At 39.6% G+C, this 15974-nt stretch overlaps 1 protein-coding gene across 13 annotated transcripts in view; it reads right to left on the bottom strand.

The window, feature by feature from the left end:
- The window catches only part of Camk2d (calcium/calmodulin dependent protein kinase II delta), a 249116-nt gene that overhangs the window by 158754 nt on the left and 74388 nt on the right, over positions 1 to 15974 (bottom strand). The window lies entirely within an intron of this gene.

Here is a 15974-nt window from a genome sequence, read left to right as displayed (position 1 = left end):
TTTGTTCTTACTTATATTTGATTCCTTTTAAAAACAGTGATCATGTGAAGTTGTATTTAGGTGAAAATGTAGTTTGTATTGGTTTGTTGCTTGACTGAGTTACAGAACGGAGCAGAATTCACAAGTGGAATGTTGGGCATGGTAGGGTTGGCACAGAACAACACTCCATGTCTCAACTTCAAGTAAAAAGCACTGAACTTCATTTAGTATTTGATATTGTTTGGGGGTTTTGAGTCGGTTAATTTTGTGAGGCAGATTCTCACTCTGTACTCCAGGCTGACATTAAGCTCATGATCCTCCTGCCTCACTCAGCCTCTCGTGTGCTGGGATTTTGGATATTCATTATACCTGGAATCACTCAGTATGAGTAAATTTGTATGGGATGAACATCTGAAGACAGGAATCCACATGTTACCAGTGCTCATAGGTCACTACAGTTTATCCTAGGAACAAAGTGATTCCCGTGTAGTCTACTGTTCTCCCTACAGTTGCTATGTCCTATGAATGTTGCTCCTCCAACAGCAGGAACTTCCAGAAATCTGTATCTCCTGCATAGCTCTGCCTGCTTACCATTTTTTTCAAATGCATAAAATATGTAGGTACACTACATTTTCTCAGGAAAAAAAAACAATGATGAAAAGAAAGAATCCATTTTACATCTGACCTTACAAGTAAGGACATAGCTTAATTGGCTCTTCAAATAACTATTAATATGGGCTTTAATACTACACCAAATTTCACATATGGTAGTGTTTTGTTGTTGTTGTTGTTTTAAGCTTACATGTAATGTGAAATTTGAAACCTTAAAAATCAAATTATAAGCCCTATCAAATGGGGTATAAAAAGATAGGTTCTACAGTTGAACACCACTGCCTTGAGACATTCAAACTTCAGCAATGCTCCTGGCTATTTCTTTTGCATTCATGACACAACACATGTCAACACATACACACAACTATTACCAGCTGGTTTCCAAAAGGCAAATAGGGTCTTAGTTTTATTGAAAAATACATTTGACCTTATACAGCTGCTGAGAAAAGTCCCGGAGGTCCCCATATCCATATTTTGAGAATTGTGAGTTCATAACTATCAACTTCTGTTGCACTCTCCTGAAGTTTTTGAAAAACAATGTATGTGCACACATGTAAGTGTGTCTTTGTGTGTGCATGCATATGCACACTAGGAGAAAAGCAGTGTGTTCGTGAAGTGGACCCATTGCCTGGAGAGGCTGCCTTCAAACAGTGTCTCTAGATTGCCAAATAACAGTCTCCCCTACCTAAAACAGTGTATCTAGAAATTCTTCAAGCCTTGAATAAATCCTAATTCTTAGCTATTTAACAACATACAAGTAAACACAAAAGATTACACCAAATTTTTGAAATGCACTTATTAACATAATCTTAAACAAGAAAGTGTTTCATGTGAAGCATATGGAAGACATATGCTTACAAGATTTATAATTTCATTACCGAGGTAAGGATATACAAATAGATGCTAACCATGTGACATAGAGAAATATAAAACGTGAAATATGTGTAATTATATACTGATGAAGGAAGAAAAACAAGAGAAAGAGACCTTTACAGACAATAACTTTTATATAGTTTTAACCACAGAGAGAAGAATAATTACAGGTTTACTTTTACTTAATTTTTTAATTTTTGTTTATATGACAGGCCTGAAAGTTGTTATGTAGAACAGGATGACCATAAATTTCTGTCTGACCATGAACTTTGAGCAATCCTCCTGCCCCAGCCTCCTGAACACTAGGATGAGAGGCATGTGCCACTACACTTATCTTACTGATTTTTATCATGTCAATGATTATTGGCAGAGCTGCTGCCTTGCAAATTTCATATCCTGAAGTCCTCATTCCCAGACCTTCATAAGTGACTACAGTTGTAGAGAGAATATCTTAAAAGGTAATTCAAACAAGGTCAGAGGTGTTTGTTCTAATCCACTACAGCTTGTGTCTATGCAAAAAAAAAAAAATACAAAAACCAGGACAATGACACACATGCAAGAAAAATAGTGTGGAGATAGGAGGACAAATTTGGTATCTAGGGGGAGGTGCTGTTTCCCTAATTGGTTCTTCTTCTTCTTCTTTTTTTTTTATTTCCAGTAGATTAAATTTTTAAATTTTTTTTAGATATTTTCTTTATTTACATGTCATACAATATCTCATTTCCCAGTTTCCCCTCCAACAAGAACAACAAGAAGAAGAACAAACCCCTGTTGCCTCCCCACTCCCCCTGCCTGCCACCCTACCCTCTCCCACTTATTGGCCCTGGCATTTCCCTACACTGGGGCACAGAACCTTCACAGGGCCAAGGGCCTCTCCTTCCATTGGTGACCAACTTGGCCATCCTCTACTATACATATGCTGCTGGTGCCATTAGTCCCACCACGAGCAGAGACTGAAGGAAGGACAATCCAGCCTGATATAGCTGTCTCCTGAGAGGCTCTGACAGTACCTGACTAATACAGAAGTAGAGGCTCACAGCCATCCATTGGACTGAGCACAGGGTCCTTAATGAAGGAGCTAGAGAAAGGACCCAAGGAGCTGAAGGGTTTGCAGCCCCTTAGGATGAAGGGCTTGGACTCGCATGCAGGACTAAGACTAGAACTTAGATGGGCTAGGACTCAGATTCATGCAATCCGCATTCCCCCGGGCCCACAACAATATGAACTAACTAGTACCCTCAGAGCTCCCAGGAACTAAACCACCAACCAAAGAGTAATTGGTTCTTGATTTGGCTGATAAAGAAGGCAAAACCCAGTTGCTGGGTGAAGGGTAATGATAGTACTTCTGGGTCCCAGGAGGAAGAAGAGACTTGAGGAAGGAGAAAGGTTTTTTTGTTTGTTTGTTTTGTTTTTGTTTTTGTTTTTGTTTTTGTTTTTTTCAGGCTAGGCTTTGGAACAAGGAGAAAGCAGCAGTCGTGTGAGATCTTGGGGAAATTAGAACTGGTGGCCTCCACCACTGGTGGTTGACCAAGGAGGTCTTTGGAGGCTGGCTGATTAGACTAGCTGATAGAGGCTAGCTGATAAGGGTAGGGCAGGAGATTCTGCACAAGTTCTAAATTAAGAAAGTTGTCTAGTGTTTTTCTTCCGTGGAGCTAAGGTGGGTAGAGAAAGAGAGGAGCCAGTGTAGTGCAGACAGCAGACCCTGGCTTTCCTGGATTGAGGGTTGGTTGCAATCAATCCTGAGCTAAGCCGGGAGGAGAGAAATAAAGGTGAAAGCCATTCTCTTATTTAGCCTAAGCATGGAAGATATGGTCCATGTCTGTCATCTTCTATTGGAGGGAATTAAAAAATTGGACTGGCTCTATTCTGACACCCCAGCTCACTTTCCAGCATTGCAGTTTTGCATCTTTCACTCTGTTAGCAGCTTCACTGACATGTTTGCTCACACTAGTCATTAAGCTCTGGATCTCCTGTGAATCATCAGGCATTCTGAACTCTCCTGGGTGCATGTTTTGACATTCCAAAAAAAAAAAAAATGATGATATAATTAAATCCTAGCTCTCACTAAAATGAGATTTTTATAATAATAGATATGCATATCACCTGGTGTGATTCAAATTCATCATCAAGTTCACAGTTTTACTTTTTAGACAGAGTGCACAAGTGAGGAGGAGCGTTTCTTTCAAAAGCACATGTCTGTATTTATCCTGCTGAAGAGGTAAATTCATTATCCACTTAGTTTCATTTACTTTTAATCTGGTCAGCAACAAAACCCCTATATTCTGCCTTACTATTCCCAGCACTCACAACTACAACAACAAAAGACGAGGATGTTTATAAAAGGCAAGAGACTCATGATACTATGAGAAGATTTTTGATTACTGAGCTACTGCCTCAGGTAGCCATGCTGACCTTAAATTCACTAGTGAGCTGAAGTTGATCTTGAACAAAAATGAAAACTTGAAATTCAGACCTATTGAAGCAGTGGCTCCTTTGTATGCTCAAGAGTAAAAGTTTAATATTATGCAAAATATCTGACCACACAAGTGAGGGCTAGCCCTCAACCACTTTCCCACCTCAACAGGGGCACCGTGGAAACTATACAGTGCAATAGCTTGCCTATCTGGCTCTGCCAAGAAATTAACTTTCACTAATAGCAGGATTCTGAGCATAAGTATTTGGTCCCCTTTGCACAAATAGCCAAGTATTGAACTGTATGGGAAAGAGTAGTCATTGATGCTTTACTTTGCATCGTTGTTAACGTCAATTGCTAATGCCATCAATTGGTTACCATCCAGTGCAGCCCCTGGGAGACTTGGGTAGGACAATCCACAGCCCGTAGAGCAGAGCATCTTAGCGTAGTGTTGAGGGACAGCTGGGCAGAGGAAGAGTTTGGTCTTCTGTCATGATCAGTTACTGTCCGTCTTACCAACACATCCACATACTTACATACATAGCAAAAACTATATTCTTAAGTGAATGTATGGCCTGAAAACGGCTGGAGTGTTTGCCACAGCCAAAGGGTTTCATTATCTAAGCTTTGCCTCCACACAAAGAGAAGCTCACTCTTAAATAATTTTATACCCAATCTATGAAGCTGTGGATGTCTCACCCATCCGGTCCATGAAAACAAAGGTCTGAATCTCCATCACCACTTTCTGTCGACCGGCTTTATCCTGGGAGTCTGCATTCCCTTCACTTGCTGCCCAGGTTCTCAGCTTCTGAGATCCTGTGCTCTCATCAGTCTGGGATCCATCTCTTGTCTGTTTGAGCTCAAGTTATCACTGCTCCTCTGGTGTCTGTATTTCAATTAGTCCAACTCCAATTCCAGTTCTGTCACATTTGTTCAGTTGCCAAGCAATCACAGGCTCAAGTGAGAGAAGACACCCCTAAGTCTTAGGAACGGAACTAAATGTGTCAAGTGAGCCATGTCCAGAAGAGGAGAAGGCCTTAAATTACTTTAAATGTTATACTGTTGCTAGTGGTCACTGCAGGTCTTCCTACTTTTAAAGTTTTGCTGTCTGACAGAGACCATCACAGCCAACCAGAACAAATCTAAAGAGAGTCGTAGAGTCCAGTCTCAACAGATACATCTACTAAACACTTCTGTACCTCAAGCTGGAGGACCATTTAGGAAGAGAAATCAGAAAGAAAGTAAGAACCAGAGGATCAAGAAGTTTGCTAGGAAACTGTGTCTCCTACTACTGTCAAAAGCTGTACCATAAAGTCTCACCAACATGACACTATGAATGAGCAAGGACAATTAATACACATGGTAACATGGAAAGGGAGAGCCTATAAATCCTCAACAAATGGGCAGCTCTGAAAATATACACACAAGTAACACTATACAGACTGATCAGGTTGCATTTGGAGATATATGTCTATGTGCATGTATACATGTGTGTGTATTTGTAGGTATATAAGTACAATTAATTTAAGAAAAGAGCATAAGTTTGAAAAAGCGAAAGTAAGGATATATTGGTCAGTTTAGAGGGAAGAAAGAAAAGAGGGGAAATGATGTAATTATGATCTCCCAAAAGAAAAAAGAAAGAATTAAAAAGTTTTGTTGTCCACTTGAATAGCTGTAACTATCTTAAGCATATATGGCAGTTTCCAACACACATTAAATAAATATTTGGTGAATTTGAAATAAAAAGGAAAAAGATGGATATTCTACTGAAATCCAAGGCAATAAGAATATAAAACTATAAACCTGTTAGTAGGGAAATCTGGAGAAATGCTGTCTTAGAAACGCTACTACTGTACATGGCCTTACTCCTGGAAGTTCCAGAATTACATTCTGAATATACTTTTCTTATGAAAAAAATGTATTTCAGTAATTAAGGCAGTCTTCTGGAAAGAATGTAAATTTTGTCCATTTAAATAGGTCACATTAAAAAACACATCATTGAATATGAATTTAAAGTCACCATATTCACTCAAGTAAAAGTTTTAAAAATCCATTAATGTTTTTTCATTTTATCCTTCTTTTGTGAATGTGTTACAACACAACTTTGAACTTTTAACCATTTGATCTAGGTTCTTTCTGATATTAGGTATCAGCAAACCTTTATTATTTCTGCTATGCATAGACCATGTCCGTGACACCTTGCAATGATACAGATAGTATTCTTCTTGCACTGAACATTCATTTCTCATGATTTAGAAGTGAAAACTTAATGCTTTCTCTGTGCAGGAAGATCAGACTAAAGTTAAACTGAAGTCTATCCAACATTAATTCCATATAGATTAAATAGAAGCCACAGCTCCCTTGTGGAGATTCCTCCCCTCCCCCATACTTATTTAATAAGATTACTTTCATTTTTTGTTTAAAGGAGGGGCAGGATAACAAACTGGCACTCTGCTTGATTTCACCTTAGTTCTACATGTTCACCTCTGAAGGAAAGTGGCCTAACTCTAGATAAGTGAAGGCCTATAAGGCCCCTGATGTTGTAGAAGAATTTTGAATATGTTGAAAAAAGCAACCCACAGAGATGGGAAGATCTCTGGCTTCTCAGCAAAGTAAACAAGAATTGCTAATCTGCTTCTAGCACTGAATAACAACTGGATATCCAAATTATTTGCCCTTAGTGTCCAGAACTTGACTTATATTATACTTTCTTCTATGTGTAGTTTTACTTATGAGATTGGAAGGGTCTGCAGATAATTTCACTTTTGCATCAGGCACTATAGGCCTCAGTCACCTAACACACACTGTGACTTAGGAATTGTAGAATACCTCATTTACATAGGGGAATTAACTTTCAATGCTTGAAGGCACAGCACAACTGTAGTTGACTACAGTTTAGAAAGTATCCAATATCTTGAGTAAAGCAAGTTTTTCATGTTTCCAATATAGAGAAATTATAAATCTCTGACATGACATAAATTTGATCTGCTGAGTACACATTGGATATATTATCAAAGTATTACCCTGAAACCTATAAATATGGGCTAACTAAAAATAAAAGTATAGTTAAAAGCCTATTCACCTATAAAATCTACTTGATATGTGTAGCGCCAGGTATTGCACATAGGTAAAAGTAGCAGAGTCACCATCAACATTAATGAAAAATGGGTGTGGTTAATTGATTTTAAGATAGGCTATTAAAACTTACACTAAAATTATATTCATTCCACCAGAGATAATGAAGATCATTCATTTTATAGATAATCCTAATATACTATGAAAATAAAATTTCACACAAATTATATGTATATTATAATTATATGTATATATAATTTCACAAATTATTCTACCTAGAACACAGCTTCTAGAGATAGGGAGGACGACTGTAATCCCTCAAACAAAGATCAAATCTCAGACTATTGTTTAGTAGAGTGGAGTCAAAGCAATGATGGGTCAAAGCAATGATGGGTCAAAGCAATGATGGGTCAAAGCAATAATGGGTCAGTGATGGGCAGGACAACCACCTTGACTTTGGCAGCTTAGATCTGTATAACCTTGTGTCAGGACAAGGAGAATGGACATGGGTACTCCTGGATTTCTTTGTCCCTCTTTCCAATGTAGTTACACTGAATTTTTCCCCTGATTTTCACTATTAAAGCATGAGAGAGAAAATCAAAACATTTTAAAAAGTTATTCATGTTTACTAAATATTTTGCCTCCTAAACATACCCCAAACATGGGAAATAGTTAGTCTATGGATAATGTTTTTTAAACAAATTAAATTGACCAATCGTGTATATAAGCCCTTTATGCAATTTTTGCTAGTTTTACTTAGCTAGGAGGAGAGAAGGTACATAGAATCTTCCTGTCACCTAAGCTGACTTTGAACTCATGATGATCATCCTGCCTCAGTATGTATGCCATTGTGCCTGGCTCAATATTATTTTCATTACCTACTTCACAGATTCCAACTGAACACTATTCTGATATTGTTATATAAGGTTGATAATTACTGGATAATGTCATAGTTTAAAGGAATAAATAAATCTGAGCACTATCTTACATGGTCTTCTAGGAGAACATTTTTCTTTCTTCTACCATGACAATGGCATCTACCCTAACAGACAATGTTAAATGGCATGAAATAATGCTCGACACAAAAGTATCCCAATGTAAAGCAGAATCTGTTATCTTGAAAGGGTCTCATTCATAGTAATCCAAGTGATACCGTGTGTCTTAGAACTTTTAATGTTCTGAATAAAGTATACATCAATTTATATAACATTTTCTATGACCATTTATTTAATGTCTGATTCTACAGAATATAGCATGTCTATAGATAAAGATGGAAAGTCCTGCCATCTCCTATACAAGATGTAGGAGAACCTCCAAGGAAGCCTGTCACTATTTCTAAGTGATGAACTCTGGGTCTAAAGGAGCTTTGGTTCACTGAGAGCAAAGGGGAAACACTGATAAATAGTTAAATGCAGACACATGGATCCAAAGGACACTAGTCCTGGACTGGATTGCTCTATAAAATCAAGAGAGGGTATAGGTGGTCAGTCATGCTCACAGCTCATAGTCCTGCCTGAGGTTAGACAGCTCTAATCCTGGTCTCTTGAATAGTTTTGCTACTATCCCTCAGTGGCCTTCTCTGCCCTCTGCTAACATGGCTGAACCTCCAGCCACTCCACCCCAGGGCACTTGACATAAGAGGGCTGCTACAGACTCAAACAGGAAGAGCAAAGTGTCCTAGACAGGCCCAGAGCAGGGCATGGCACTACAGGGAAAAGAAAACAGTGGAGGAAGGTCAAATCACGGCCAGTACAAGGTGGTGGAGGGTAAGGGGTAGGAGGTGAATTCATAGGCACTCATAGAACTGCATTCATAGGGCAAGGTGTTTCTCAGATCATTCACCCCAAAGCCTGGATACAGTATAAACTATCATGTCCAGTGATTGTCAATATCATTTAAAAACAGGCCCTTATGAACAAGGACAGGAGCAAATGAGTGGGATGCATACTAAGTTTAAAGGGGTTTATATTTGTGTATATATTTTAACTATGTCAACAATGTAATTCTGTAAATAGTTATGAGATTAAATTCTGTGTAATAGTCTACCTTGTTTTCACATTTGCTATCTCCCAGATTTCCCCCAGTGTAGTATTACTGAGAAGGCTGGAGGGATTTTAATATACAACTCCATTTCCATGGTAGGAACAATAGAGCTGAGTCATTTGACACACTTTGCATGAAAATCCTTTAAACTTTGGCAGCCTAGAGATTAGAGAGGCCCAGAATGGACACAATGCCTACTAAATATAAATATAATCCACATTTTTCCATTCCTTACAACAGCCCTGGCAATTTTTATAATCAATCTACTAATAACACCAAAAGAGTATATTTGCTGCATGGACTTTCATTTTATTATTTTAAAATAAAGGTATTTTGCTTTTATTAACAATTAAATAACACAACCTATTCAAAACAGTGAAAAGCATGGCTGTCTTTTCTAGCTTTCTGAGGGACAATTTTAATGTAGTTTAATATTAACACCTTAGAATAGAGAGGAAAGAACGACTTTGAATAACAATAGAGAAGAATAAAGGAGAAGAACCACAAGTAATGCGAATTTTTATGGTGCTTGAAGTGCCTGAAGTTAATCATTCTAGCAGCCAATTTCTCTCAGAATAAACAGGAGTGGAGGGGGCTGCAGTTGCAGGTTTTCTCAGGTGCAGGGGCTCCCCGTGCGAGCCTGTGCACAGAACTCATAGACTGGCACATTTTCACAAAAGCTTCAGCACACGGTATTCTAACAGCAATCAATCTTTCCCCTTATTCCTCTTCCCTTCCCAACACATTTGTGTCTGGTGGCACTGGGGTGGCTGTAGGTCTCGGAGAGCCAGTGAAGGAAAAGCTGAGCTGAATTTAGTATTTAGTAGGTACATTTCAAAATAAATGTACCTGGCTTGCAGTCATGTCTGTGCAGATTGTGTTATTGCTAGTCATCCCAGTGTAGAAATGTTTCCAACAACATCCATAGCCCAGGCTTCAGCAGGAGGATGTGACACCCCAGCATGGACCCATACTACAGGTTGTTCCACACATGTATGGAGAGAGAGCTAGCAACATTTGGCTTCACTATTTTTCTAGATCTTATATATTCCTTAGTATTTCTTGGCTTGTTAAAACTCAGCTGAGGGCTAAGTGGTACATAAGGATCAGAAGTTCTAGGTCATCCTTGGATACATAGTTGAGTTTGAGGACTGCTTAGGCTAAAGAGACCCTGTCTCAAACAACAAAAATGTAAAAATAACAAAATGAATATAATAAAATATAATTGCCTTTTTCATTATAATACATATTTTGAATTTACTTTTAGAAGCTAAAGTGTGTGTCGACATTTTCAAGAATTTTACAAATCACACTGGCTTCGGGTCCACCCAGACCTGGGTGCTCAGGATGTTTATGATGGAAAGTGGAAAATGACTTATCGTTCAAATACTAAATGTATAAAATTATATTTGCATAGTGAGATAGTTCTCAAAAGTTATAACATTTGCTTCCCCTTTAAGTGAATAGTTATTAGTTTTGCCGCAGCAACTCAACAAAAGCCTGTTAGTGCAGTAAAGCAGCCATGAATGACCAGCCATGCAGAAAAGACACCAACTGAAAACTTTGAGGAAAAGTTAATCCTCACAAGCCTCTCCTAGCCATAACGGCAAAAAACCAAAAACGTTTATGAACTCAAAGCAATGAGACCAAAACCTTGTTTATATCCATCTCCATCTCATTAAGATATTACAAATCTGAGGGAGCATAACTGCATCATCAGTGAGAAAATAATTCCTGTGTCATGCACGCTATTTAAACATATTCACAACCAGCATTTTTACTAACTGATTGCCAAACAGACCAAGGGTATGGTGGTGGTTAATCTTGTTTGACAATGTGATGGACTTGAAAATTGTCATGGAAACAAAATTCTGAACCAGTTTGTGAGGGACTATCTAGATTAGGATGAATAGGGCAGGAAGACATCCTCAAATGTGAGTATTTTGTTGCAACAATGAAACAAGTAACTGATAGAGTCTGACAGTTGTTTTGGGAAATGTCTACATATTTACCAATCAGTAATAAAACTTGAAACTAATGGTTTAAATAAGGAGGACTTATAAATTCTATAATCACAACAGGGAAGCTGAACTGATGGAGGAAGAGTGCCAAGTGGTAGGGTAGCTTGGGCCATGGTAATAGTAACACCTTGTTCTTGCCCTCCATCCATCCCCCCTTCTCTGTCGCTCTGTCCCCCTCTCTGTCTCTCTGCCTCTCTCTCTCTGTCTCTCTCTCTGTCTTTCTCTCTCTCTAAGACACACACTCCCCCCTACATACACAGAGAGACAGACAGACAGGCATACGACAAAGACAAAGACAAAGACAGAGACAGACAGAGAGAGAGAGAATGCCCTTTAAAGGAGAGTGAAATCACCATTTTATCAGACTGAACTTATTTCCCATGTTAATGCAAGGAAATTGAAGTCTCAACTATTTCATTAGATACATATCTAATCAACTCATAAATGGATCAAAGTTGTGAATAAATCCCTGAAAATGCAGTGCTGATAGAAGAAAACCTAGGAGAAGCACTGCCAGGTCCAGGTTTGGTTATAATCTCAGATAATGAAAAAAAAACCACAGCATAACACAAAATGCTGTTTGTCATTCTCTAGATCACGCCCTATGAGTTGTTTGAAAATTGTAAAGTAAAATCCTTTTTTATGCATGCATGAGAAAAATAAATTTTAAGGAAAGATACAGGCTTAAGTAATAGATGGAGAGGCATGAGGAATGGGGAAGGAGATGAGGGATGCGGATAAATCAAAGCAGAGCAGAATGACAGATGCTTACGAACTAACCCATTACTTCCTATGCCTACTTAAGACCATACTTCCAAAAAAATGTGTCTATTTTTATAATATATTCTTAGTCTGCCTCACTCTGTGAATGCTTTTATTTCCTACTTGTACAATAAAGGAAGGCTAATGCAACCACTTAAACGTAAAAATTCCTACTGGGACAAGATATTAAAGTGCAGCCACCTCTGTTTTAGCGGAAACCCTGGTGGGTAAAAATTAAGTGCTTATCTGGTACAGGGCACCAAAATCATGCATTCGGAACCAAGCAGTGGGTGTTCGAATCATTTTGCAATCAGGAACCCACTGCTCACTTCCAGTTATATAAGCACGAGGAATGAACTCATCAGAGGGCACCACTCTGGACAGGATGGTCCTGGAACCTTTCCCCTTCTCCTGGCAGGGCAGGAGTTTATTTAAAGTACAGGACTGTGGGAAGGTGGGTCTCTGAGGAGAGAGAAGCTGAAAAGGTGCATCAGTGTGATTCCTGCTGTTTGAGCAAAGCTGGATGACTCCTTTACCCCCGATTAACAGGCATGACATTAAGGTAGGCTTCTGTCTTGAGACGTCCAGGCCAGCAGCCTCTGTTGTGATGGAACTATGCTTCCAGCCATTGCAAGAACAAAAGGCATGTTTCCTAGGAAGTGGCTGTGGTACACCCTGCAGAAGCCTCCAGACCAACAGCCCCTACCTACACAGCCTAGTTCTGCAGCCTGCCCACCTCCCCCAAGCCAAGCCCTTCTCTCTTCAGAGCTCAATTCCTGACTTTTGTCCCTGCTCTGATTTAAGCTTCCCCTGTTATTACTTTGAGATGTTCGCCTCTTACATGATGTATTTTCATGGAAAATATCACTGCATTTCACCTAAATGAAAAAAAAATCTCCTAAAACCTTACTACCTATTTAGGTAATATTTAGGCCTATTTAGACCACTGCTGACAGCTTCAACGCAGGCCCTGCCAGAGTTTTTCTATGCACACACATGGCACATTGCATGGGCCTTTTGTTTGTGTTTAAACTGCCTCAATCCCTCTTGACCCTTTCTTGGTACTGAGACGCTGCAGGCAGGCAGTGAACAATTAAAAGGCAGGTGAGCCTAGACTAGGGTTGGAGAATGCAAGAGAGATCATTTCCAGATGTATGGTATCATACCAGATCACCACTTCTCAAGGGCAACTCCATCTACAGAACCTAATTGGCTCTGCGAAATGTCTGTGTAACAGGGGAAAAAAAATGGAGTGGAATCAGAATTCATTATTCTGACTAAAGGGGTGGTTTTAGAAAGAAATCCCAAGAAACTCCTATGTTACTAAAACACGGGGAAAAGAGTCCTGCAGTGGCAGAAATAAAATTCCAGTAAACTTTATGAAATTTTGTTGACTTGAGCAAAAATAAAAAACAGTGTCATATTCTCTTAAAAATAAGTGCATTGCCTAGTTCCTTCATAATTTATCACTTTGCTGTAGCCATCAGTGTCTACCGCTTGGGCAGGCAGCAAAACATACCCTAGCAAAGAAGATACAGTTCCTGTCATCTTGGAATATCCAACTAAGATTGGGCGGCCCCTGCCTTTCAATGTTTGATCGATCAAGGTAATAGCGAAAGGATGCTGAGAAATGGAGGAACAAGGGGTTGTGCTGCGCCGGCCTGCCTGTCTGAGGCTTGCGGGCTGCTTTTTTGGCACACTGAGTGGTTCTCCATCCCCCACTGCTCACCGTTCAGTTCACTTTACTTGTTACAGGCCTGGCATGCTGCCAGCATTGAACTCGCTGAGAACCTTCCAACACCAAGCTACCTCCACAAACACAGAACTGGCCCATGCTCGCTCCCTCGCTCACTCAGTCCCTTGACCTCCCTGTCTCCAGTGATCTACATTCTTGCTCTATCTCAGATGCCACTCCTGTTCTTCCTCCAGAACCAGGAAGTTAAAATCCCCAGGCTCCGACCACCAACTGCTCACTTTCCAAATGGCTGGCCAGACCCTATCTGCCCCAAGGGTAGGTGCAAATTTGTAAATTAAGCTCAATGTTAAACCATAAACCATTAAACCAGTTACTTAAAACATTGTGATTGTTTTGCTGTGTGTGTGTGTGTGTGTGTGTGTGTGTGTGTTGGTATCTACATGTGGTGGGTGTGCATGTGCTGTGTATGTGTCTGATGTGGGTGGTGTGTGTTTTGTAGTATATATGTAGTTAGTATAGGGGGTTGGGAGGTGCAGGTATGTATATAGTGTGTATGTGTGTATACACAATGTGTGTGTTGTGTATGTGTGTATACATGGTATATGTGCATATGTTTGGGGGGGGGGATGTGCACGTGCATTCTCAAGTGTGCATGTGCAATTTCAGGTTCCTGCAGTATGAGCTTTGGAGATGGCAATACTGTGTTGCAATGTAAAAAGGTTAGACAACCTGACAAAATGGCTTCCTCAAGAAGTCTACTCCTCCACTGTTCCCTTCTCTAATTTCCTTCTCCATGCTTAATTTCAAGTTTAAGTATTGAATAAACATAATTATGTACATATACAAATATACAATATACAATATTATTGTATACAATAAATATTGATTAAATGGATTCAAAAATAAGGAAAGGGGTGTACAAACAAGAAAATTTAAGTGAAAAGTATAGGTCACTCAAGAGAGAGCTTGGATAACTTCCTTCTTCAGGAGCCATAGAAACAAGAACATAATCTGGCCTGTTGGTCTAAAAGCTGCCATGAGAGTCTCACAATACAAGGCCATTTGATAAGAATCTCAAGCCATGAAAAAATACATACAACATTTACCTGAAAAAGAACTAAACGGTTTCTAGAAAATTCAGTGCCCACTGACAAAGATAAAATACACATTCTTAGACACACATCTTCTAACCAAGACCTGAAGAACAACAATACCAGTTGACATGCCAATGTAGATGGAGGAAATCTCACAAAGTCCCACCCCTACATGAAGTGGGGTAGGAAGAGGTTCAGTGTTCTCCAGGAGAAACCCTCATAACTGGTTATTCAATACCAGTATATCACATGTGCACATATATGTGTAACAATAGTAATTAAAGAATAAAGAGGTCATGAACTTGAGAGGGAATAGGGAAGAAAATAAGATAAATCAGAAAGAGGAGAAGAAAAGGGTGGGCATGCGGATACTAATATGAAATTCTCCAAAAATAATTTAAAAAATAAAAAAATATCAATCATGTCCCTTGGATTAAAAAGGCAAATCAGTCAAGATAAAATTAGCCCACTCACACATAGGAAAAATGGCTTTCCATGGCAGCAGAGCACATGGGACCCAGGGGACATGTCACAGCTGCGTCACCTGGCATTTGGGAGGTGGAGGCAGGAAGACCACAGTGAGTCTGAGGCCAGCTTGAGTGACATAGTAAGATCTTATCTCAAACAACAGCAAGAAGCCATTTTGTTTTCTTTTCAATTTAGTGGTACCATAATAGGTACTCTCCAGAATAGTGTCTTGACAGGAATGGTTTTAAAGGTTATAGTCACAACCCAAATAAGGACCATCCCACACTTTCCGAGTTCTGGTCAACTGAAAACCAGATTATCCCGTGTATCTGAGTTGCCATTATAAATCCTCAGAAACTATGCTCAAGCAAAGCCATTATTGAGGAGAGGGGCTATGCAGGAGATGCTCAGGAGGCTAGCCGAGCCACACAGCAGGACCTCATGTGTTAGAGGCAGGGAGATCAGGGTGTTCTTCAGCAGCCATGGAAGCATGGGCCATCTACTAAACCTCTGTAATCACCGGCTTCCTCAGGTGCACAGCATGAAATCACAGTACTATAGTATACCAACTGGACTCCAATGCCTATAAGGTTGTTCCCCTTAAAGACACCAGAGGACTCAAGACCCTCTCCAATTGTGAGATCCAACACTCGGTTTTGTTGATTCATAAAGTTCATTTACTCCAAGGGTATTTCCCAAGCCAGGTGCAATTTTAAATTATTTATTTAGCACATGCCTCTAATTCCAGCATGAAGAAAGCTGAGGCAAGAGGACCAGGAGTTTAAGGCTGGATTGAGCCGCATAGCAAGTCAGTCTCAAAAAATCCAGAAGTGGGAGACTTAGCTCAACAGCAGAATGCTTGCTGAGCATATGCAAGGCTCTGGGCTTGAGAGATATTTTACACACACACACACATACACACACACACACACACACAC

This window comes from Mastomys coucha, unplaced genomic scaffold (genome assembly GCF_008632895.1).
Source record: "Mastomys coucha isolate ucsf_1 unplaced genomic scaffold, UCSF_Mcou_1 pScaffold16, whole genome shotgun sequence".
NCBI lineage: Eukaryota > Metazoa > Chordata > Mammalia > Rodentia > Muridae > Mastomys > Mastomys coucha.
Note: the sequence above shows the minus strand (reverse complement) of the source record. Positions and strands in the feature narration are given on the sequence as shown.